The sequence below is a fragment of the Rutidosis leptorrhynchoides genome, chromosome 6, assembly GCF_046630445.1.
Source record: "Rutidosis leptorrhynchoides isolate AG116_Rl617_1_P2 chromosome 6, CSIRO_AGI_Rlap_v1, whole genome shotgun sequence".
NCBI classification, from domain to species: domain Eukaryota; kingdom Viridiplantae; phylum Streptophyta; class Magnoliopsida; order Asterales; family Asteraceae; genus Rutidosis; species Rutidosis leptorrhynchoides.
In genome coordinates, this window is record NC_092338.1 from 220,930,195 (window position 1) to 220,952,106 (window position 21,912).

Here is a 21,912-nt window from a genome sequence, read left to right on the forward strand (position 1 = left end):
CGTTTGTTACAAAAATGCAATTCGCATTATACGAGAAAAAGGAAAACCCTTAATGGTGTACGGAGAAAAGGGAAACACGAAGCTACATCTTATTAGTAATTTGAAGGCACAAAAACTAATAAGAAAAGGTTGCTATGCTGTTCTAGCACACGTCGAGAAAGTATAAACTGAAGAAAAGAGCATCAATGATGTTCCCATTGCAAAAGAATTTCCCGATGTATTTCCGAAAGAATTACCGGGATTACCCTCACATCGATCCGTTGAATTTCTAATAGATCTTGTACCAGGAGCTGCACCAATAGCTCGTGCTCCTTACAGACTCGCACCCAGCGAGATGAAAGAACTGCAAAGCCAATTACAAGAACTTTTAGAGCGTGGTTTCATTCGACCAAGCACATCACCGTGGGGAGCTCCTGTTTTGTTTGTCAAGAAGAAAGATGGTACATTCAGGTTGTGTATCGACTACCGAGAGTTGAACAAACTTACCATCAAGAACCGCTACCCACTACCGAGAATCGACGACTTATTTGATCAACTACAAGGCTCGTCTGTTTATTCAAAGATTGACTTACGTTCCGGGTATCATCAAATGCGGGTGAAAGAAGATGATATTCCAAAGACTGCTTTCAGAACACGTTACGGTCATTACGAGTTTATGGTCATGCCGTTTGGTTTAACTAATGCACCAGCTGTGTTCATGGACCTTATGAACCGAGTGTGTGGACCATACCTTGACAAGTTTTTCATTATTTTCATTGATGACATACTTATTTACTCAAAGAATGACCAAGAACACGGTGAACATTTGAGAAAGGTGTTAGAAGTATTGAGGAAGGAAGAATTGTACGCTAAGTTTTCAAAGTGTGCATTTTGGTTAGAAGAAGTTCAATTCCTCGGTCACATAGTGAACAAAGAAGGTATTAAGGTGGATCCGGCAAAGATAGAAACTGTTGAAAAGTGGGAAACCCCAAAAACTCCGAAACACATACGCCAGTTTTTAGGACTAGCTGGTTACTACAGAAGGTTCATCCAAGACTTTTCCAGAATAGCAAAACCCTTGACTGCATTAACGCATAAAGGGAAGAAATTTGAATGGAATGATGAACAAGAGAAAGCGTTTCAGTTATTGAAGAAAAAGCTAACTACGGCACCTATATTGTCATTGCCTGAAGGGAATGATGATTTTGTGATTTATTGTGACGCATCAAAGCAAGGTCTCGGTTGTGTATTAATGCAACGAATGAAGGTGATTGCTTATGCGTCTAGACAATTGAAGATTCACGAACAAAATTATACTACGCATGATTTGGAATTAGGCGCGGTTGTTTTTGCATTAAAGACTTGGAGGCACTACTTATATGGGGTTAAAAGTATTATATATACCGACCACAAAAGTCTTCAACACATATTTAATCAGAAACAACTGAATATGAGGCAGCGTAGGTGGATTGAATTGTTGAATGATTACGACTTTGAGATTCGTTACCACCCGGGGAAGGCAAATGTGGTAGCCGATGCCTTGAGCAGGAAGGACAGAGAACCCATTCGAGTAAAATCTATGAATATAATGATTCGTAATAACCTTACTACTCAAATAAAGGAGGCGCAACAAGGAGTTTTAAAAGAGGGAAATTTAAAGGATGAAATACCCAAAGGATCGGAGAAGCATCTTAATATTCGGGAAGACGGAACCCGGTATAGGGCTGAAAGGATTTGGGTACCAAAATTTGGAGATATGAGAGAAATGGTACTTAGAGAAGCTCATAAAACCAGATACTCAATACATCCTGGAACGGGGAAGATGTACAAGGATCTCAAGAAACATTTTTGGTGGCCGGGTATGAAAGCCGATGTTGCTAAATACGTAAGAGAATGTTTGACGTGTTCTAAGGTCAAAGCTGAGCATCAGAAACCATCAGGTCTACTTCAACAACCCGAAATCCCGGAATGGAAATGGGAAAACATTACCATGGATTTCATCACTAAATTGCCAAGGACTGCAAGTGGTTTTGATACTATTTGGGTAATAGTTGATCGTCTCATCAAATCAGCACACTTCCTGCCAATAAGAGAAGATGACAAGATGGAGAAGTTAGCACGACTGTATTTGAAGGAAGTCGTCTCCAGACATGGAATACCAATCTCTATTATCTCTGATAGGGATGGCAGATTTATTTCAAGATTCTGGCAGATATTACAGCAAGCATTAGGAACTCGTCTAGACATGAGTACTGCCTATCATCCACAAACTGATGGGCAGAGCGAAAGGACGATATAAACGCTTGAAGACATGCTACAAGCATGTGTTATTGATTTCGAAAACAGTTGGGATCGACATCTACCGTTAGCAGAATTTTCCTACAACAACAGCTACCATTCAAGCATTGAGATGGCGCCGTTTGAAGCACTTTATGGTAGAAAGTGCAGGTCTCCGATTTGTTGGAATGAAATGGGGGATAGACATATTACGGGTCCGGAGATTATACAAGAAACTACCGAGAAGATCATCCAAATTCAACAAAGGTTGAAAACCGCCCAAAGTCGACAAAAGAGCTACGCTGACATTAAAAGAAAAGATATAGAATTTGAAATTGGAGAGATGGTCATGCTTAAAGTTGCACCTTGGAAAGGCGTTGTTCGATTTGGTAAACGAGGGAAATTAAATCCAAGGTATATTGGACCATTCAAGATTATTGATCGTGTCGGACCAGTAGCTTACCGACTTGAGTTACCTCAACAACTCGCAGCTGTACATAACACTTTCCACGTCTCGAATTTGAAGAAATGTTTTGCTAAAGAAGATCTCACTATTCCGTTAGATGAAATCCAAATCAACGAAAAACTTCAATTCATCGAAGAACCCATCGAAATAATGGATCGTGAGGTTAAAAGACTTAAGCAAAACAAGATACCAATTGTTAAGGTTCAATGGAATGCTCGTAGAGGACCCGAGTTCACCTGGGAGCGTGAAGATCAGATGAAGTAGAAATACCCGCATCTATTTCCAGAAGATTCGTCAACACCTTCAACAGCTTAAAATTTCGGGACGAAATTTATTTAACGGGTAGGTACTGTAGTGACCCGAACTTTTCCATGTTTATATATATTAATTGAGATTGATATTTACATGATTAAATGTTTCCAACATGTTAAGCAATCAAACTTGTTAAGACTTGATTAATTGAAATATGTTTCATATAGACAATTGACCACCCAAGTTGACCGGTGATTCACGAACGTTAAAACTTGTAAAAACTATAAGTGAAGGATTTTCTTATGCCCGAGAGACATAATAAATTAATGTGGCTTACATGTTATGATCCAAGTCGGGTCATACCCAATAACAAGCTTATCAATACTTTTAGTATTTATTTTATTAAATGGAACTTTAATAAATAAATACTTGGCACCTATACTTTAGAAATTGGTTTTCTAAAGTTAAAATGCAAGATATAATTATTTGGATGATTATAAGTACAAGTTTAATCATTAAACTTATATGTGTGTGTTATAATTTTATAAAGTGGCTTATAAAATTATGTATATATATATATATAATATACATGTACAAATCATATTTATTTATCTTTATAAATGGTTTGTAAAGATAAAAATGTGTACATGTTTTAACATATATATATATATATTTGCAAGTATCATGAGATTTTATTTAACAAGTTTAAAAAAAAATAAAAGATATAAAATGGGGGAGGCATGGGGGCGGTTTTGTGGTCTCCTAGGCACCTCCCCATTTTGTTTTAATAACTAGCAATTACTTCTATACTTGCATGCTTGAATTCTCCAAGACACACACTTACTCTTGCATTTTCAAATTAGCAAAAAGCTCTCCTTTTCCTCCCCATTTTGGCCGAAAGTTTTGAGCAAGGAAGAGGGTTCTTCCATTGATTTTGCTTGTGTTTTAGGTGTCTTGCAAATCCTAACCAAAGGTGGTGTTGATTACATAGCTTGTGGGTATCATTCTCTTGAGGTTTCAAGTTAGAGACTAGCCTTTCTTCATCATCATCTTCATTTTGTTCTACACCTCCATTTGGAGAAGGTATAAACTCCTACTAGCTTATACTTACATTTTAGCATATATTTCAAGACTAGATCTTTAATGGATTTCATGCTTTAAAAGGTTAAACTTTACATGCATGAACTTGAAATTGCTTCCGCTTTATATATACATATACACACAAATTTATATGTAACAAAATGGGTTTTGTAACTTTGTTTATGTATTGAAATCCATCAATGGTATCTAGAGCCAAAGTCTTGTTAATATGCTTCTTGTTTTTGGCTAGAAAACTCATTTGTTTTACAATCTACTAACATGCATGAATGTAGAATGTAAAAATCTTGAGTTTTGGTGGGGTTTATGGTCTTGGCCGAATTATTGGACCCAAAAGTGGGTTTTGGGACTTCAAGTTTGGCCAAGTTTGTTGTTATGTTATTGTTCACAATCAAGCCTAGACCATATGTTTGAATGTTTGGTTGAATTGGTTGTAATATTCATTCATATGATTTGTAATAATTTTGTTATTTTGGTTTGTAATAAGTTGTATGTAATCTTGTAATATTCATGTAATTTGTTCTATTTGGTTTGTAAAATAGAATAGGTTGTTATTTCATTTTCTAGAAAGATTGTATTAGGATATAATTTTGTAAAGAGAAAATGAAGATCATGAAGAAAGTTACAAGATGAAGCATTTGAGGATTACAAGATTAAGTGGGAGATTTTGGTAAAAATCTCTTATTTTGGTTTAACCCCTTAGGTGACATTTGTTTATTGGCTAAACAAATGTCTACCAAAATGGCTCTTGATTGTGAACACTTTGTTATGCATGTTTGTGAATGTTTGTATGTTTGGTTGCTACAAGATCATCACTAGATAACACTTGCATAATATATTATAAAATGGTTATAATAAAACATAACAAAATGACACTAATAATTGGTTATTAGACTTAGATAAAATGGTTTATTTAAAAGCAATGGAATGGTTAAAACTAGTAATTGGTTACTAAAAGGTACATGAAAATGGGTTTTTCATAAACATACTACACACCAAATGCATGTTGGTGTATAGCTCTTTGTTTTCTAAACTAGAATGTAGAAAACCTAAAATCCCTTTAATAAAACAAGGTAAACAAGTTTAACGCCATCCTTTTGTGGAAACACTTAGACATATTAGGAATCTCTTGATGGGATAAAGGTCACCTAACCGTCATGAGTGAACTAATATGAATAAGGTACACTTCACATACATGTGGGATAAAGGTCACCTAACCACTTGTATGTTAAGTCTACATGTCTACACAAGTAGGACAACTTGATTTGGGAATCATGAACTTAGGGTCACCGAAGCATGAGGAACAAATAGGCGTTGATGGGATTAATATGCCATGCAAAAGGATTGCATGATCCCATAAATTAGAAGTTGCAAAAGGATTGCAATTGTCATTATGACTACCTAGCAAAATCAAATAACGGGATAAAGGTCACCTAACCGAAATTTGATTTACCGTTGGATTCTAATATTTAATAAAACAAATTAAAAGGGTATTGTTTATTAAATTTGAAATCAATACTTAAATGAACTTTGTTGAATTTTGTAGATGGCCGCTAATAACAACAACAACATGAACAACGCACCACTTAACTTTAACAACCTATCGTTACGGTCTCTCCTCGAGAAAGACAAACTCAACCATACAAATTTTATGGATTGGTTCCGCAATCTTCGGATTGTCCTCAAACAAGAGGATAAAATGTATGTGCTTGAGGACCCCATTCCCGATCAACCGGATGAGAATGATGTGGAGGCAATGGCCGCTTACGATAAGTATTGCCACGACTCCCTTCAAGTCTCATGCTTAATGCTTGGGACTATGATACCCGAACTCCAAAAGGATTTCGAGCATCATAGCGCATACGACATGATAACACAATTGAAGGAGATGTTTCTCCAACAAGCACGTGTTGAGCGTTTCGAAACGGTTCGGGCGCTTCATGCTTGTCGTATGGACGATACCCAATCGGTTTCATCTTATGTACTTAAGATGAAAAGCCTTATCGATCGTGCTAACCGTCTTAACCTTAACATATCTAATGAGTTAGCCACCGATCTTATCCTTAACTCCCTATCAAAGAGGTTTGATCAATTTGTAATTAATTACAACATGAATGGGATGGATAAGAGTATAGGTGAGCTTCATGGTATGCTTAGGACGGCGGAAACTAGCATGGGTAAAAGGACTTTACCCGTGTTAGCAATCGATCAAGGTGGGTCTAAAGGTAACACCTCTAAGCCAAAGGTGGCTAAGAGAAAAGGACCCGCCCATCAAGGCAAAGGGAAGGGGAAGATGGTTACCCCAACCATCAACAAGGCAAAGAAGCAAAAGGTAGCCGAGAAGGCAAACCCCAAGGAAGACCCATGTTTCGGTTGCGGTGAGATGGGTCATTGGAAACGAAACTGTCCGGTCTATCTTAAAGAGTTGAAGGACAAGAGGGATGCAGGGCAAACCTCAGGTAATATATACATGGTATATGTAGAGCTTAGTATTACTTCTTCTAATACATGGGTATTAGACACGGGATGTGGAACTCATATTTGCAATACTTTGCAGGGGTTCAAAAGAAGTGATCATAAAGCGGGAACATCAAGTCTCTATATGGGCAATGGTGCAAAGGTGCATGTTAAAGCTCAAGGAGAATTTGTTTTGAAGCTTCCAAGTGGATTGGAGCTTATTTTAGAAAATGTTTTGTATGCACCGGATTTGTGTCGAAACATTATTTCTATTTCTCGCTTAAGACAATGTGGTTTCAATGTTAATTTTATTGATGATGATATCCATTTTTCTAAAGATAATGTATTCTATTTCAAGGCTTCGCCTTCAAATGGAATTTATGAATTGGTTCATGATGACGCATCATCGAGCTCTATATACCATACTAGCACCAAGAAACTCAAAAGGGATTTGAGTGATTCCTATTTATGGCATTGTCGCCTTGGTCATATAAACAAGAACCGAATGCATACACTTCAAAAGAATGGACTTTTGAAATCAAATGAAATGGATTCGTTTGATGTATGTGAATCTTGTTTACAAGGCAAGATGACTAAAGCACCTTTCAAAGGGACTTATGAAAGGGCTAAAGATTTATTGGGATTAATACATTCGGATGTATGTGGACCCTTTAAACCCATGACTAGGAATGGTGAAAGATACTTTGTTACTTTCATTGATGACTTTAGTCGTTTCGGATATATCTACTTACTAAGACACAAGGACGAAACGTTTGAAGCATTCAAAGAATATCAAAACGAAGTACAAAATCAACTCAATAGGACAATCAAGGTACTTCGTACCGATAGAGGAGGTGAATACCTAAGCGATGCCTTCCAAGATCATCTTAGGAGTTGTGGGATCATCTCACAACTTACTCCACCCGGAACACCCCAACTTAATGGAGTTTCCGAAAGGAGGAACCGAACCCTAATGGATATGGTTCGATCTATGATGGCTAGAAGCTCGTTACCTCTATCATTTTGGGGTTATTGTCTAAGCTCCGCGGCTCGTATTTTAAATATGGCCCCAACCAAGAAAGTGGAACGAACTCCTCATGAGATGTGGTTTGGAAAACCTCCTTCTCTTTCATACTTGAAAGTATGGGGATGTGAAGCTTATCCTAAGCGTTATGTAGCAAATAAGCTACATGCTCGATCCACAAAGTGTATCTTCATAGGATATCCCAAAGATGACATGGGATATTACTTCTATGATCCATCCGAGCAAACGGTATTTGTTGCTCGGAAAGCGGAATTCCTTGAAACCAAGTTCCTTATGGAAGGTGATGGTGAAAGGAAAATAGATCTTGTAGAGGTACAAGATCAAGCCAATGATACACAATTGGTTGACACTAGCACTCAACATGAGGATGTTGAAAATGATCAAGTGGATGATCAAGGTACACAAGACGTTCGAAGATCTAGTAGGATTAGTAATCCTCCTGAGAGATATGGTTTTCTCGTGGATGGTTGCTATACGGTTGATTTGGATGAACCGGTAAACTACGAAGATGCTTTATCAAGGATTGATAAAGATAAATGGCAAGAAGCCATGAACGCCGAGATGCAATCCATGTATGATAACCAAGTTTGGGAACTTGTTGAGCAACCTCCTAGCTCTAAGCTAGTTGATTGCAAGTGGCTTTTCAAGAAGAAAACCGACATACATGGAAACTTGGATACATACAAAGCTAGACTTGTAGCAAAAGGTTTCACTCAAACTCAAGGGGTTGACTATGATGAAACCTTCTCGCCTGTGGCAATGCTAAAGTCTATTAGGATATTGTTTGCCATCGCTGCTCATTATGATTACGAAATTTGGCAAATGGATGTCAAAACCGCTTTCCTAAATGGATATCTTGAAGAAGATGTCTATATGATACAGCCCGAAGGTTTTGTCGATCCGAAAAATCCTAAAAAGGTATGCAAGTTAAAGAAATCAATCTACAGATTGAAGCAAGCATCGAGAATGTGGAATCATCGTTTTAATGAAGAGGCAAAGAAATTTGGCTTCATTAAAAATGGTGATGAAGCTTGTGTATACAAGAAGGCTAGTGGGAGCTCCATGATGTTCCTTGTGCTATATGTGGATGATATATTATTATTTGGGAATGATATAACCACAATGCAAGAGGTCAAAACTTGGTTAAAAGGTTGCTTCTCCATTAAGGATCTTGGAGAAGCACAATACATATTGGGGATTGGAATCTATAGAAATAGATCCAAGAGATTGATAGGTTTAAGTCAAAGTACATACATTGATAAAGTCTTGAAAAGGTTCAAGATGGAAAACTCTAAGAAAGGTTTGGTACCTATTCAAAAGGGAACTGTTCTCAGTTCATCTCAGTGTCCTACCACGAAAGATGAACAAGAGAAAATGAAGAAAGTCCCATACGCATCTGCTATTGGGTCTATCATGTATGCAATGATATGTACTAGACCGGATGTGTCATGCGCTCTTAGCTTGACAAGTAGATACCAGAATAACCCAGGAAATAGTCATTGGACTGCGGTTAAATGTATATTGAAATACCTTAGAAGGACTAAGGATATGTTTCTAATATATGGGTCTGGTGAGGAGGAACTCGTTGTAAAAGGTTACGTGGACGCGAGTTTCCAAACTGATCGAGATGACTCCCGATCACAATCCGGTTATGTATTCATGTTAAATGGTGGTGCGGTCTCTTGGAAGAGTGCGAAACAGGAAGTTGTTGCGTTATCCACTACAGAGTCGGAGTACATTGCCGCCTCATTGGCAGCTCAGGAGGCTGCATGGATGAAGAAATTCATCGACGACTTAGGAGTGGTCCCTTCCATTCAGGACCCTCTTGAGATCTTTTGTGACAACGAGGGTGCGATTGCTCAAATCAAGGAACCTCGTGCTCATCAAAAGACTCGTCACATTGAGCGGAGATTCAACTACATTAGGGATGAGGTTGAAAAAGGAAAGATATGTATTCACAAAGTTCACACAGATCAAAATGTTGCGGATCCACTCACGAAGCTCTTACATGGGCCAAAACATGAGGGACATGTTTGTGCATTAGGGCTTCGATATTCTAGTGATTGGAATTGATCTACTTTATGTATTGTAACGGAACGAATTAATTCAAACTCATTAATATAATTATGGTATTAATTCAATTATGAGTCATGTTCCAATTTAGCATATTTTATCCATGAATAAATTATTATTCTAAATTCCGTAGTTGATCACATTTGTGGGAACAAGTGTGAGGTCTAGACTATTATGAACTTGGATTGGTTAACATTCAAATGATGAATGTGGGGCAAGGTTGCAACCAAGGTTCATAGATATTTGTGGGATACAAATATTGGAAGACCCGCTCTCAAGATTACTATATGGAACCTTTGTGGTTGATCACATGTAATCTTGAGTAAAGGAGAATATCATTATATCCTCTGACCTGAGACACATATTGGGTTCAGATATTCACCGAATATTGTACCTTGATTCTTTCCTTCGCTATTCTGAAACATGGTAGAACTTAAGGGAGGCTTCAGGCATGGTATGAAGTGTAATGTCTAGGACGTATGTAGTCAAGATGGAATTTGTCCCTCTTATTCGTTGAGAGTCAGATGTCTAAGGCCTGACAAAGTTAAATCTATAAGAGAGTGATCATTCTATGTCTCTTGGATTTAACATGACATCTAGGACAAAAGGATATATTGAAAAATTCACCTAAATCATATTCGAGATGGGAACTCGAAAGGGATGATGTTATTGAATGGCACCAAGTCATAACATGTTGGGGGTGATGGACGGTCGTTAGGTGGTATCTATCACTTACATTAATTCCTTATGTTTCTCGTGCAAGTGGGAGATTGAAGGATTTTCTTATGCCCGAGAGACATAATAAATTAATGTGGCTTACATGTTATGATCCAAGTCGGGTCATACCCAATAACAAGCTTATCAATACTTTTAGTATTTATTTTATTAAATGGAACTTTAATAAATAAATACTTGGCACCTATACTTTAGAAATTGGTTTTCTAAAGTTAAAATGCAAGATATAATTATTTGGATGATTATAAGTACAAGTTTAATCATTAAACTTATATGTGTGTGTTATAATTTTATAAAGTGGCTTATAAAATTATGTATATATATATATATATATATAATATACATGTACAAATCATATTTATTTATCTTTATAAATGGTTTGTAAAGATAAAAATGTGTACATGTTTTAACATATATATATATATTTGCAAGTATCATGAGATTTTATTTAACAAGTTTAAAAAAAAATAAAAGATATAAAATGGGGGAGGCATGGGGGCGGTTTTGTGGTCTCCTAGGCACCTCCCCATTTTGTTTTAATAACTAGCAATTACTTCTATACTTGCATGCTTGAATTCTCCAAGACACACACTTACTCTTGCATTTTCAAATTAGCAAAAAGCTCTCCTTTTCCTCCCCATTTTGGCCGAAAGTTTTGAGCAAGGAAGAGGGTTCTTCCATTGATTTTGCTTGTGTTTTAGGTGTCTTGCAAATCCTAACCAAAGGTGGTGTTGATTACATAGCTTGTGGGTATCATTCTCTTGAGGTTTCAAGTTAGAGACTAGCCTTTCTTCATCATCATCTTCATTTTGTTCTACACCTCCATTTGGAGAAGGTATAAACTCCTACTAGCTTATACTTACATTTTAGCATATATTTCAAGACTAGATCTTTAATGGATTTCATGCTTTAAAAGGTTAAACTTTACATGCATGAACTTGAAATTGCTCCCGCTTTATATATACATATACACACGAATTTATATGTAACAAAATGGGTTTTGTAACTTTGTTTATGTATTGAAATCCATCAATAAGATGACATATATATGGATATATATATAGTTAACATGATACTATGATAAGTAAACATATCATTAAGTATATTAACAATGAACTACATATGTAAAAACAAGACTACTAACTTAATGATTTTTAAACGAGACATATATGTAACGATTATCGTTGTAAAGACATTTAATGTATATATATAATATTAAGAGATATTCATACATGATAATTTCATGATAATATAATAATTTAAAATCTCATTTGATATTATAAACATTGGGTTAACAACATTTAACAAGATCGTTAACCTAAAGGTTTCAAAACAACACTTACATGTAACGACTAACGATGACTTAACGACTCAGTTAAAATGTATATACATGTATTGTTTTAATATGTATTTATACACTTTTGAAAGACTTCAATACACTTATCAAAATACTTCTACTTAACAAAAATTCTTACAATTACATCCTCGTTCAGTTTCATCAACAATTCTACTCGTATGCACCCGTATTCGTACTTGTACAATACACAGCTTTTAGATGTATGTACTATTGGTATATACACTCTAATGATCAGCTCTTAGCAGCCCATGTGAGTCACCTAACACATGTGGAAACCATCATTTGGAAACTAGCATGAAATATCTCATAAAATTACAAAAATATGAGTAATCATTCATGACTTATTTACATGAAAACAAAATTACATATCCTTTATATCTAATCCATACACCAACAACCAAAAACACCTACAAACACTTTCATTCTTCAATTTTCTTCATCTAATTGATCTCTCTCAAGTTCTATCTTCAAGTTCTAAGTGTTCTTCATATATTCTACAAGTTCTAGTTACATAAAATCAAGAATACTTTCAAGTTTGCTAGCCCACTTCCAATCTTGTAAGGTGATCATCCAACCTCAAGAAATCTTTGTTTCTTACAGTAGGTTATCATTCTAATACAAGGTAATAATCATATTCAAACTTTGGTTCAATTTCTATAACTATAACAATCTTATTTCAAGTGATGATCTTACTTGAACTTGTTTTCGTGTCATGATTCTGCTTCAAGAACTTCGAGCCATCCAAGGATCCGTTGAAGCTAGATCCATTTTTCTCTTTTCTAGTAGGTTTATCCAAGGAACTTAAGGTAGTATTGATGTTCATAACATCATTCGATTCATATATATAAAGCTATCTTATTCGAAGGTTTAAACTTGTAATCACTAGAACATAGTTTAGTTAATTCTAAACTTGTTCGCAAACAAAAGTTAATCCTTCTAACTTGACTTTTAAAATCAACTAAACAAATATTCTATATCTATATGATATGCTAACTTAATGATTTAAAACCTGGAAACACGAAAAACACCGTAAAACCGGATTTACGCCGTCGTAGTAACACCGCGGGCTGTTTTGGGTTAGTTAATTAAAAACTATGATAAACTTTGATTTAAAAGTTGTTATTCTGAGAAAATGATTTTTATTATGAACATGAAACTATATCCAAAAATTATGGTTAAACTCAAAGTGGAAGTATGTTTTCTAAAATGGTCATCTAGACGTCGTTCTTTCGACTGAAATAACTACCTTTACAAAAACGACTTGTAACTTATTTTTCCGACTATAAACCTATACTTTTTCTATTTAGATTCATAAAATAGAGTTCAATATGAAACCATAGCAATTTGATTCACTCAAAACGGATTTAAAATGAAGAAGTTATGGGTAAAACAAGATTGGATAATTTTTCTCATTTTAGCTACGTGAAAATTGGTAACAAATCTATTCCAACCATAACTTAATCAACTTGTATTGTATATTATGTAATCTTGAGATATCATAGACACGTATACAATGTTTCGACCTATCATGTCGACACATCTATATATATTTCGGAACAACCATAGACACTCTATATGTGAATGTTGGAGTTAGCTATACAGGGTTGAGGTTGATTTCAAAATATATATAGTTTGAGTTGTGATCAATAATGAGATACGTATACACTGGGTCGTGGATTGATTCAAGATAATATTTATCGATTTATTTCTGTACATCTAACTGTGGACAACTAGTTGTAGGTTACTAACGAGGACAGCTGACTTAATAAACTTAAAACATCAAAATATATTAAAAATGTTGTAAATATATTTTGAACATACTTTGATATATATGTATATATTGTTATAGGTTCGTGAATCAACCAGTGGCCAAGTCTTACTTCCCGACGAAGTAAAAATCTGTGAAAGTGAGTTATAGTCCCACTTTTAAAATCTAATATTTTTGGGATGAGAATACATGCAGGTTTTATAAATGATTTACAAAATAGACACAAGTACGTGAAACTACATTCTATGGTTGAATTATCGAAATCGAATATGCCCCTTTTTATTAAGTCTGGTAATCTAAGAATTAGGGAACAGACACCCTAATTGACGCGAATCCTAAAGATAGATCTATTGGGCCTAACAAACCCCATCCAAAGTACCGGATGCTTTAGTACTTCGAAATATATATCATACCCGAAGGGTGTCCCGGAATGATGGGGATATTCTTATATATGCATCTTGTTAATGTCAATTATCAGGTGTTCATCATATGAATGATTTTTATCTCTATGTATGGGATGTGTATTGAAACATGAAATCTTGTGGTCTATTGTTACGATTTGATATATATAGGTTAAACCTATAACTCACCAACATTTTTGTTGACGTTTTAAGCATGTTTATTCTCAGGTGATTATTAAGAGCTTCCGCTGTCGCATACTTAAATAAGGACGAGATTTGGAGTCCATGCTTGTATGATATTGTGTAAAAACTGCATTCAAGAAACTTATTTTGTTGTAACATATTTGTATTGTAAACCATTATGTAATGGTCGTGTGTAAACAGGATATTTTAGATTATCATTATTTGATAATCTACGTAAAGCTTTTTAAACCTTTATTGTTGAAATAAAGGTTATGGTTTGTTTTAAAATGAATGCAGTCTTTGAAAAACGTCTCATATAGAGGTCAAAACCTCGCAACGAAATCAATTAATATGAAACGTTTTTAATCAATAAGAACGGGACATTTCATACAACACATATAAAAGCAACATGTGTAATTTATAAACTTCGACCGTGACTCTATGTTTGGTGACTCAAACGGTAAAGAGAAAGAAAATGAGAAATATGAGTGGGTTTTTGAAAACAAGAGAGTAATTGGGGTATGATGCATGCATGTATAATCAGTATTTAAAAGAAACAAAGAAATAATAGTAGATGCAAGTTGTTTTGTTTTGACAAAACAGAAATATTCGATTAGCATGAAAATAAAAGGAGATAGTGATGAGTTCTACTCATCAAAAGCAGAAAAGAGAAGAAAGTTGGGGATGTAATGGTGTCAATGTCCAACATGTTTATGTATATATTATGTTAGATAAAAAAAAATAGTAAAATCTTGATGGTCGATGATAATGGATGAGAGTGGGGTTTGTTGATTGACTACAATAATAATATAGCCTATATCTTGTGTTGGACAGTTGTCTTAATTGTTAACAATCATAATCTTTAGATGACTTTTTGAATGTGAAACTATTGGGAAAAGTGTATGCCAACAATAATTAATGAATCTTGATAAAACGTACAAAACAAAAGGTCATAAAGTGGGTGTGATTGTTTATTGTTTTCACATGGATGTCATGTAGCAAAAAAAAAAAAAAATGACCTGATTAACATTCTTGATCCACATCAATATATATCTAAGACAAAAATAATGAGATGGTCCGTGAAGGATTTTTGTTTGGAATTGCTGACGTATGAAATCTAGAGTTGAAATTTGGCAACCAACTAGCTTATATATCATTTACCAATTTAAATTCGAAAACATTTATATTCAACATATTATATTTTTAAACGCGCTTCAATAATATTTATTATTACTTTATTAAATTATTTTACAAAGTCAGTTATAAAAATTAAATCGTATAATATTTTATTAACATATATTTTAAATTAATATATATATATATATATATTTACAAATAATTGTTCGTGAATTGTCGGAAATGGTCGAAGTCAAATGAATATATGAAACCTTTCAAAATTTTTGAGACTCAACCTAATAGACTTTTCTTATCGTGTCAAAATATAATATCGTATCGAGAGTTTGATTTAAAATTAGTCAAAATTTTCCGAGTCGTCACAGATTTGACATGTTAAATTTAAAAAAAAAAAATTTAAAAAAATTTTGAAAAAAAAATTTGTAAAAATTTTTTTTCGAAAAAATTTAAAAAAAAAATTTTTTTTTTTTAAAAATTTTTGTTTAATTTTTTTTTCCAATCACATGTGATTGTTGCGCCACATGTCGCACTCTGATTGGTCCGTTGAATTTCAAGCAAATTATTGGATTCAAGTGATTACAACTCTAGTGGCTAGAATGTAAAGCCAGTTTTACTCTTGAATTAAAAAAACTGAAAAGCTTGTAACATGTTAAATACAATCACCAGCTCAGGAACCATCAAACCAGTATTTGGAAAGTAAGCCTTTGTTGTTTCGATTCAACAGCAGCCAATGCTACCAATGTAACATTTGAAAATTAACCATCTGCCATTTGTTTCAAACTAGGAAGACTCAAACTCAGTGTTTTATTTTACAAACTCATAAATTTACCACTCATTCACTTGATATAATTAGTTGAATTTGTTTATTATGTATGTATAAAATTTATCCAAAATGTTTCTCTTAAAAAAACTCTATTTCAAATATAATTAGTTGCATTTTGTTCATAAAATTATTTCGAGTTGAACGGTGATGACGGAGAAAGCAAACTCGCGGCGAAAAAAATAAAATAAATTCTGTTAAAAAATTGAGTGGGTTTTATTTTTTGATTATTATATTAAATTGAAAAGTTATATTTTAACCCCCTAATATTGCCCTTCATACACAACTTTTACCCTAAGTAATTACATCATTTACCTCTCAAATATGTCTCATTTAACCATTTTCTTCCTTGGTAAAAATGACTTCCTCCATTATGTTAAACCACCAAAATTTTGGTGGCATTTAGTAGATGTGATAATTGATAAAAACGATTTCTTCCATTATGTTAGACGATGAAAACTTTGGTGACATTTAGTATATATGATTAATTATTAATTAATAATTAATAATAATTAACCATCAAGCCAGTATTTGAAAGCTAAGATTATACATAATTATAGAAATATAATCATCTGCCATTTGTTTCATTTAGAGTTCTCAACCAGCAATGTAACAATTGAAGATTTTTAGTGGAATACCAAAAAATATAAAATTTGACCAAAAAATATAAAATTTGATGTACAAAATAAAATTAGATGTACACAAGGTATTGACGTATTCCATAAGAAAGATCAAGGGTTCGACTATCATGACCTGCAAAAATATTTCTCTTTTGGTTACCCGCCCATTTCATGGGCCTCAAAAACTTCTATGCGTTAGAGCCTCACCCGAGGGGGTTTTAACTCACGCGATGTCCGTATGAATTCGCCTTAAGGGTTTATTCCTCTAGGGTGGTAGGACTGTAATGCTTCGTCCAAAGAAGTGATCGATGGGTTGATTCCGAATCGCGTTCGGATCCCGTCAGTGACTCTTAACCCCCGTTAAGAAAAAAGATGTACAACTAAGTTTTTAAAAACTAACCATAAGGAACATAAATAAGGACATACTTCTTTAAGGTTTTCCCCATACCAAATCTGATAAAAATAGATAGTGAATGAAAGATGACATTTTCAAAGATTACGAAAACATAACAACGCCTACTATTAACTTATTGTTACGATCAAAATTACCCCCTTTATCTAACCTTAAATATTTTCATATCTACTGAATGCAACAAAAAAAATTGGTCCGTTTTATGCATTGAATGATGCATTTTTGTCAAGAGAAATTTGTGTAAAATGTTGAAAACCTAAAGGGTAAAAGTTGTAGCTTCTTTGAGATAAAAGTGGTCTACAAGTTGTAACTTGAAGGGCTCAAATGTAACTTTCTAATTTATTATAACGAAAACTAAATAAAACTCACATTTTTTTGGCGAGATATTTCGCCGAGTTAGGTTTATTAGTCATTACCATTCAACTTGAAGTAATTTTACGAACAAAACGCAACTAATTATATTCGAAACATAACTTTTTTTAAGGAAAACATTTTGGATAATTTGCATATATAATAAACAAACCTAATTAATTATATTACGTAGATGTCTAGAGCAAGTTGTAAGTTCATGAGTTTGTAAGGGAAAGAACCTGGGTTCTAGTCCTATTGCCCTTTTTTTTGTTCGCAATTTTTTCACTCGGTTCTCCCGCAACATTAGTTTCATAAAAGGCGTTAAAATATTCCATCGCAACGCGCATACCATTATGTATATTTGTTTTCCTTGGGGTTAAAGAAAACACTATAATGCATCATGTTGCCAGTATTCAATTTTGATAGAAATAAAGAAGAAAAAGAATCAGCAAAAAGAACGAAATTTCATAAATATCGTGTTTTCTTTAAATATCTTGTTTTCTAAAATTTCAAATGTACAACATTATGTACGTATGTAATAAGTAGTAAATATTTGTAGGCTTTTTGTACGTAAATATCGTCTGATACTACAAACAGGTACCAAGCAACTTATATCCATATGCAACTGCCGCAACACGCGGTCCGAACTCTTTCTAGTTGTGTTGAAATGGTTATTGCCTAAACACACATAACGCTCACACTCTTTGATTCTTTCTTGCCAAGGAAAAACGTTGCAATTCAAAAGCAATAAAAGAAATGAGGACTAGCTGTATGTTGATAATCATTTCATCATATCTACCTTTTACAAAGCGTAAAGGTTAAATCTCACATGTCATTCTGACATTGCCCCTGACTATCATTTTCCACGTGTAATTTTAAAAATAATACTACTTAATTCCCATAAAAAGACATGTGTACATATCAACTCATATGTTTACCATTTATTATAGAAAAAAATAACAATTAAAAACAAACAATCAATCTTTACAGCCATCTCTCCTAAAAAACTCCTCACACCCAATTCCTTCCAATCGACGATTTGTTAATTCGGAGTAAATTTTAGATGACGCCGCTACAAGGAATTAAACGGCGAAAAATTACCCACAAAATGATATAAACTTTGTTTCGAATTTCCTTTGTACTAAAAATAGCCGGACGCATCTCAGGCTATTCGATTCCGGTGGGTTTTTCGACCATTATGTGCTTAAATTGGATGTATTAGTGGTCCGGTCTACAGATAACTTACCGATTGTTGATTTTCCGGTCAATTCATCGAATTTCGTATGGCGACTATTCATTTCAAATTTCTCGAAAGGTTTCCTCTGTATACCGCACCAATTATCAGATTTAGGTAAACAATTTCGTTTAATCGTACTAATCTTACTAATCAATTTCAATCGACTGAAGAACTGACCCAAAATTAGGGTTTTTGTTTCTTCAATTTTATGCAATCGACTTAGGATCTGGATTCGATATTAGGGTTTGTGATTGATTAGTTAAAATCAATTATCGATTTTGTGTTTTTAGTTATTTAACATTTTTCAAATTATTTGTTCATTCTTCTAATTAGGGTTTGATGAATTAGATTGAGGTATGAGCAAATTTCAACAAAATACAAGCGTTGTATGTCTACATATATCTGTACCGATCGAGAATAGTGATGATTGATGAATTTAATTAGCCAAGAAAAAAAATTAAATGAAAAACAATGAAAATATGGAGATAACGGGTATTACAATCAAAGATGGAGATGTAGGAATTACGAGTACTTATTTTGTTGCTAAAGCTTTTCTAATTTTTACGTTTAAGAATATCAAGGGTTGCTGTACGAATTTCTCACTAATCAACCCTTATGTTCATCATCACCATTACCCTTAATTGTGATGTTAATGTTGTTGCAGGAATCCGGTATTATGAGTACTGAAATCATTGAAGAAAAAGACACAGACTGGAATATCAGGTCTGAACTTTTTATTAACTGACTTTGTGATATATACCTTTGAATAGTGTATTACAAGTACAACAAGTAAACAACTTGCATTCATTCAGCCTCTGACAACCAATTTAAAGGAAGAGTAGGATTCTCAAGTAGAGATTTAAGGCATTCCATGATCCAACTGAGGTTAATCAGTTCATTAAGACCTTCAAGTAAAATATTGAATATGTTTATGGCATATTTGAATATGTAGTGCGATAGAAACTAAACGGTTTCATTAAATGTCTTATGAGCATATCTAATTTATACTTTTGTTTGGAATACCGTGTTTAGTGAAATTAATAAATAGTTAGCATACGTAAATTTGTTTTGAGGAAGAGACCCCTTTTTGCAATCTTCTTTAAAAACTTTCAATTTAGATTTTCATATGTGTGATATTATAATGGCATTGATATTTTTCAAACCCGTAACATTCAATCGCCGTCGAAGGTCAAGGTTAGCTAGGAACCGAAGAACAGTTAATAGTGCTTATGGCGTGGTACTGTCTACACTCTGCAGGTGCTGTACGAGAAGGGTATAATTCTTTTGATGAGTTGTCTATTGCTCTGATTATATTATTTTATGATTTTTTTTGTTTTGTGTTTTGAGAATGTTTATAGGATTATTATATTATTTCTATTTTTGTTTTTATCCTTCTCGATTATCACATTTAGTGGTGTGTATTTTAATTACTACTTTACACCTATTGTTATGTGTCATACAATGTTGTGCTTTTTGATCTCCAGAATAAGATGCTACTTAAATTTTGTTTCAATTTGGTTAATGTATAACATGTTTATACTATAATCTATTCAAGACATGTTGTTTGAACCTAAATGTGTTATCTTTTGAATCCAATTAGTGTATTTTTTTTTATTACTACTAAAAGTATGAAATTTCGGTAATTCTAAACATTTATTAATAAATAATAAAATGGGTTATATATACAGTAAGTAAAGTATGGGTGACTTTGGACCCATTCAACCCAGTTCTTGATAGGTTGTTGGGTCAATTTAGAAGGTCGAATGGGTTAAAATTACCACTTGAGCTGTATTATTGTATTTTTCGATTTTGTCGCAGTCTAAGTATGATATTGAGAGTAGTTGGTCTATTATGATTTTGTGACTTCAATGACAACTGACTCTATAGTTATTAAGCTATTTTGTTATGTGATAGGACCTTGTGGGCTTTGTAACGACCCGCCAAAATCGCTACTGACGGCGCCGTTAACTTAGGTCCCGTTATGTGGTCATAGTCCCTAAATGAGACGCGTTTGACTAAAATTATGTCGCATTCATTTGAAACGTGTAGGACTTGCAAAGTTTTAAGTTTACCAAACGGTTTGACAATAAGTTTAAGTTTACAAAAGTTATAAGGTATAAATGAAATAATTTGCGACATAATATAAGTTAAAAATCATGAATGCTATCAATAGCTTATGCACGTATGCTTGACCCCAAGTAAGTAATCAAAGTGTGCGCGGAAGCATGTATCAAGTAGCCAATCAAGAACCTGAGAAACATATAGAAAACTGTCAACGAAAAACGTTGGTGAAATCATAGGTGTAGTTGTAAACGTTGTTTTTGAACCACAAGATTTAGTATTTCCATAACTTTGATTATCCAAATCATTTATTTCCAAAAGTTGTTGTATCACGAGCACCCAATTATCAAGACTTAACTGTATACGAACCCCGTTATCATAGTGTTAGAACCTACACTATACCCAAAAATATATTTCATCCGCTAACGGTAGCTAACCGTCCGAATGAGGGTTCATCAAACCCGTATGGATCTACACAACATAAGTTCACACTTACACCCTACAAGTGTAACTAATGATAATTGAATGGAGGCTTTTTGTTCTAACTCGTACGTAGAATGTTTGTTTTCGTACTTGTGTCCAAAGCTTAAAAGTATAAAACGTATATGTTTCTCATCCCATAATTTAAAAGAGTATAAGTTGTTGAAAAGGTGGGACTATGATGTCACTGTAGTTGCACGCCAAATTACCTCATTTTAAACGTTGTGCAATGAAAGTTGTTTAGTCTTGATCTAAACAAGTAAGTTGTATCAATACCGGTTAAGACACAATGTCGGTCGAAATGTGTTCAATTAGTCCTATGGCTCGTTACGACTCGATTATATAGCATGTGAGTCAAGTAGTCAAGTTTCATGCGAGATATAAGTATAAAAGAAAGTTAGAACGATTTCATAAGTCTTTGGTTAAGTTTGACTAAAAGTCAAACTTGGTCAAAGTCAAAGTCAACGGGGTCGGTGAAATGTCCCGTTCATATTGATTATAAAAGTTCCATATTAATTGATTTCGTTGCGAGGTTTTGACCTCTATATGAGACGTTTTTCAAAGACTGCATTCGTTTTTAAAACAAACCATAACCTTTATTTTATCGACAAGGTTAAAAAGACACCACCTAGATTATCAGAAATGATAACCTAAAAATATCACACTTACACACTACCAATACATATTGGTTTACAATATTAATATG